The sequence below is a fragment of the Dermacentor variabilis genome, unplaced genomic scaffold (assembly GCF_050947875.1).
Source record: "Dermacentor variabilis isolate Ectoservices unplaced genomic scaffold, ASM5094787v1 scaffold_12, whole genome shotgun sequence".
NCBI lineage: Eukaryota > Metazoa > Arthropoda > Arachnida > Ixodida > Ixodidae > Dermacentor > Dermacentor variabilis.
This window is the reverse complement of record NW_027460280.1, coordinates 48,159,875-48,165,697: the sequence shown is the minus strand read 5'-3', so window position 1 is coordinate 48,165,697 and position 5,823 is coordinate 48,159,875.

Below are 5,823 nucleotides of genomic sequence, written 5' to 3'. Positions count from 1 at the left end.
CCCCACCCTGCAACAATTCTTCTTCGACATTCCCTGAAGCTTTGGCCACCCCGCACGTGCGAATGGTGTTGCTAGCTATCTTGCTCTGAAAACGTGAATAAGACAGAAGCACGACGAACGACACAACAAACTACGGCGCGCGCAAGGCTCCTCTCCCGCGTGTTCTGCGCAAGGCTGCCACCAGTGGCGCGTCCGTCGGCGTGCACGGCGCGTATTGACCTCGAGATCCACCACTGGAAAAGCTGGCGCCACCGTCGGCGTGACGTGCTAGGAGGGATCACTTGGACATTGCGGCCGCGTCGGCTGCTTCGGGAGCGCCGAAGCGAGCTGAAAACGAGTTTAAATTCACTCGTACGCTGCGGTCCTCATTTAGTGGCGAAATTTTCCCGCTTCGAGTGTCTCCTTTACAACGCTTGAAAGCACTACAATAGGTAGTGGCTGCCTTTGAAGGCGCGCAACATGGTAGGCTACTGCTCGGTACCGCAGTGCCGGACGCACGGAACGGAGGCCGGTGTCAGCCTTATTCACACGTAGCCGCAGGACAAAAAGCTGCGTGAAGCTTGGCTCGCGAAATATAAAACCGGCAAACAGTCATCGGCTACAACTCGGCTATGCAGCAAGCACAGACGCGAGGAAGATTTCTGCTACGGCGCCCGGTCTGCGATGTTCTGAAAACGCGCACTGAGACGCTCGCCCGAGTCCGCTGCCCGACTAATGTCATGACGGTTTGGTCTATGAACTTGTCGATGCTTTAGATACTGGCAAGTTCAGTGGAGTGGAAAGACAGCGGTAAGAAGCAAATTTAAAGAAAGCATGGCATATGGTCATGTTTGTGTTATGAATTAATGCACTGGATTACAAAAAAGGAGCAGCGGGAAATTGCACGCTGGGAACACCGATAAACATACAGGGCGACGCAACTCGAGAAATAATATTGAAAGGTCAAAGAATTTAGAAGAAAAAGAAAGATTGAATCGTCGCGACGGCACATCACAGTCCCCGTAGGCGTCGAAGTCTCTACAATGAAATTATTTTTGAACAGCTCTGATAGCGCCCACGCAACAATGGTTGCTTGTATACTGTCAAATGCTCATATTCTGCGGCCTAAAGCTCATGGCACGGTGCGAAAATGCACGAGCGGAGTAAGCGAAACAGTGCGCGGACAAGCATGCAGACGCGCAGTCGGTCGCTGCGAATCTGCGCGATCGCTGCATTGAGGCTCGGTTCTGTTACGCTCCATTTAGTTATACAAACAGTATAAGAAAATATTTTACATAGTTTGCTCACAGCGTTTACCTACCTTTCACGCAAGAAGCCGGTTCCGGAGACTCCATTGCGGCAACCGCGCGCAGTGGCATTCACTATACGTATTCGATAAAGAGATAGCGTCTGTAAACGATTGTGTGCTTTCAGTTTGCCCAAAATTATTATGTAGACAGTAAAAAACTTCTCTCGTTTCGAAAGTACTTAAAGAAATGTGCGGGAGAGCTCACGCGTGGTGTTTTCAGTGAGCGCTGACAGCAAAACCTATGAGGAGCGCGCCGCGTGATCTCTCACACTACGCCAGCGAGGCGCTTCCGATAGATGGCGACTCCGTAACTCCTCGCCGCCAATAGGAGAAAAGTGTGGAGGAAATGACGTAGCAGGGTCTCCTCTTTTTTGCAGTTTTTTTTTTATTTCTTTGCTGTAGCGGCCACAACTTTCGGGCTACAACGGCGGCTTTGTTATTGTTCTGTGCGCTCACAAGTGTTGCTCCGTAGGTTTCGTACCGTGGCAAAGGCGCCGTGCGGGCAGGTTTGCGTTGGTCTCCGTGTTTTGTTGCGCTGCGTTATCTGGACCGTGCTCTCCCGGATCTTGCTGTAGCCAGGTGGGACAGGAGGAACTAAAGTTCATGAAATGAACGCGCATGCAACGTTGTATGCAATGTACTGCGCCACGGCAATGGTGGCAACGGACGAAGGAATTATATCCGCGGGAAATTTTTCCCTCTTTGGGGGAATCATGCTAACGTGCCATCGCAGGCCGAAACCCATGCGTTTCAGAATCAGTACAATGAACGCCTTGCAGGTCAGTGATTCCTGCTTTTGACAGCGCATATGGTGCATTTGCGGCACGTAAAACGTACGTTGTATGAATGCATAGTTAGTGTTCAGTAACAACTTGCTTTTGTTATTTGTTTTGTTAAATTTTGTTAAAACACATGTTGCTTAACTGTTGCTTGTTCCTCGCAGTACTCGCGACAGCACGAAGTCTTTTGAGCGGAGCGCGTTCGAGGTTCATGCACACCTGCACAGGTGTACCTCAATACACGTGCTGATAGAGCGTTACGCAGAATATGCGCATTTTGCTGCCCTTGGCACTGTGCGCCTGCCAGCCGACGCTTCATCCTGGAAGATGGGAAAGAAGCGGCTGCTTTGACAATCCTCCCTACCGCAGGCGTATCCTATCTGTGCGCGCGAGAAGCGCAGGGAAGTGAAGGTTAGCGGATGCGCTGCAAGGGTCGGCAAGGCTCCACAGAACGTACGCCTGCGAACACATAAAACGGCTGTTCCATGGTCGCATATAGGACGGTTCTACGCGCGTACTGTTCTGCACCGTGCGCCGGCTATCGCAAAACTTTGGTTCCGTGATGCTTCACTTACCGTAGTAAGAAGGCACCTCAGGCCGCAGTCAATGAAACTAAACGCGGAGTCAGAAATGACATTCTGCCTCCTCGCCGGCGCGCTGTCGTAGTGATGCGCGGCCACCCGAAGTTTGTTCAATAAAGTACGACGATTCCTCAAGCGAGATAACCCGTCCAACGATCTTGTCAGCGATACGCCAAGCACTAAGTATTCATCCATTGCCACGTAATATGCACCCCGAGCATGACAAAGGGCGGCGCAGAGCCCGTGTACGCTACATTGGCCGCATGCTTGCAAACATCCCGGAAACACATACTTTATACACGGACACATCACGCACTCAAGAAGGCTGTACCTCGGTAGTTTTGGATGGCACCGAATCCCTGAGAGACTCTGCAGCAATGAGCGGAACAAATGCCGCTTACGGAGAAATTCTCGGTGTTGCTCTTGCAATTCGATACGCCATCCATGTTCCTGAGGAAGTGTATATATTGACGGACTCGCAACAGGCATGCCGGGCGTTCCTATCAGGACATGGCATCCCGAGAGCGGCGCACCAAATTCTCAAACAGATCCCGCAAAATACACCAACCACACCTCCCCGCATCCACTTACTCTGGACACCTGGTCATACCTCGCTGCCGGGTAACGAACGCGCACATACGGTTGCCCGAGAAAATTCCCTCCGGGCGACTCGGCGTGGTGAGGCGACTAGTTCAGAGTGGGGGGATCCCTTGCTCCGTTACAAAGACATACTCCGTCATTATACACGCATTCGTCGCACCCACGCCGCACCACCGCCGTCCTTCTCGCGGGAGGAAGCAGTAGCATTACGCCAGTTACAAACCGCAACTTTTCTAAATCTTGTATCTCTCAATAAATTCTACCCACACTGTTATGCAGATCGTTGCCCTGGCTGTGGCAGCTCGCCCACAATCTTCCACGTCACGATTGAGTGCACTGCAAACCTCTTTCCTCTCTTGCCAACTCTCCTTTACCCCTACACAACAAAGAGCTGTGGGACGATGCCCTTCGCGACGGACCTCCCGAGGTCGTCCGAGCTGTGATACAACGGGCTCGAAACATCGCCGGAATCATCTTAGGGACCCTGGACTGAGAGTTCCTCCCACACTGCTCTCGCCATTCAAATATTATTAATAAGGATGTTTTACTCTCTCTCTCAAGCGAGATCGTGTTTGTGCTCATAAACTCCAAATGGATTGCAAATGGGTCGGTGTGTCGTACGTGTCTCCAGTGCGTTCTTGCAGTGCAGTGAGAATGGGTACATTTTTTTTTTCGTATCGCCAGACGTCTAGCTCGCAAGCCCCAGGAAGCCCAAGCAAGAAAAAAGCAAGTAGAAGACAGCGATAAAGGTGACCTTTTTTTAAAAAAAACACGCAAGAACTGGGCAGCGGCCGGTATACCTGCGTTTGATGAGAACAGTTCAGTTAGCTGGCCTTATGCATGCTTATTTTCATAAAAGCCGGTAAAAGCAGCCCGTTCGGCCTCATGGCCCAATTAGCGAAGTTCATTATGAACTTTTTTAGCATGAATTCGGCAACGGTAATGCAACGTGACATCGCGATTGTTTAGTATATCTGCGGGGCGCGCGCGTCCGAGCAGGCCGATTGCGCGCAGCGCGGAGTGCTTTCGCGAGAGATGTAAACAAGAGAGGAGAGCTGGCCCGATAGGCGGAGCAACGACATGAGCGACGCCAACTTCCGGCGTCACTTTATCTTCACAAAGTGACGTCACGGCCTCTCCTGAGTTTTCTTCCTCCATGCTTCCAACGCATGCAGAGAAGGGGTGGTGAGGGGAGACGGGGCATGCTCCTCGCCCAATTCCCTTGCCCCCTCGATGGAACCCTCTCTGAGCGTGGAGATTGGTGACGCCATAATAAGGCGTGGGAACAGGGGTCCTTATCACGCACGGAGGAAGGAAACTAAGGAGAGGCCCTGACATCACTCTTTGTGAAGCAAAAGTGAAGCCGGAAGTTGGCGTTGCTCATCGCGATGCTCCGCCTTTTGTGCCACCCTCCTCTCTTGTTTACATCTTTCGCGAAACCACGCCGCGCTGCGCGTGGTTTCGCGCACGCTCGCGCAACATCCGGCAGAGCACAGTGCAGGTAACACAGCGCAACAAGACACGGTGACTAACGCAAACCCGCCCACACAGCGCCTTTGCCACGGCACGAAACCTACCAGAGCAACACGTGTGAGCGCTCAAAATCAGAACAACGCCGCCATTGTGGCCCAAAAGGCGTGACCATACAACAAAAAAAATAAAAAAGCAGCAAAAAAATGAGAACCTACTACGTCATTTCCGCCACACTTTTCTCCTAGCGCGCGGAGGGGGTAGGGCCTCTCCTTAGTTTCCTTCCTCCGTGTTATCACGTCTGCACGCTCAGCACGAAGAGGAGTTGCTGATCATTCCTAGCAGGCGTGATCGGTAAGCGTGGAGAAATATCACGCTTAAATTAAGCGTGTAAAAGAACTGCAAACAGGACTGCAAACGTCTCTTTCTACGCCGCTTAGATGAATGTGGATTTTTTTAGCGTGTACACGAGTGTTTTTCCATTTCGTTCCCATTGAATTCCGCGACTTGGTTTGAACCCTTGAGCTCGAGTTTTATCGTATTTTACACCGTAATTCTTACGCTTGGTTTTCCTTTTTGAACAGCTTGTGTATACACACACACACACACACACACACACACACACACACACACACACACACACACACACACACACACACAGTGGCTCACCTAAAAAGATAGTTGAAGCACGTGCCGACGACAGTTGCCTCGTTGTCCCTCAGTTAAATGGCAGGGTTGCGTTCGTTCGTAGGAACATGCGCACAAACAGAAAAGACTGCGACAGGCGAGGCTTCGGACTTGTCGGCAGCAAGGCGTCGTTGGCGTCAGGCGTGACAGCTCGTGCGTGAGAAAGGATGCAATGGCCGCCGCGCGTCGCATAAGTATTCCGGGAGCTCCAATGGGCCGTGCGAGAATTCTGGAGCAAAAGAGAGTCCCGTATATGTAACCGCCACGGAGGAAGGAAACTAAGGAGAGGCCCTGACGTCACTCTTTGTGAAGCAAAAGTGAAGCCGGAAGTTGGCGTTAATCATGGCAATGCTCCGCCTTTTGGGCCACCCTCCTCTCTTGTTTACATCTTTCGCGAAACCACGCCGCGCTGCGCGTG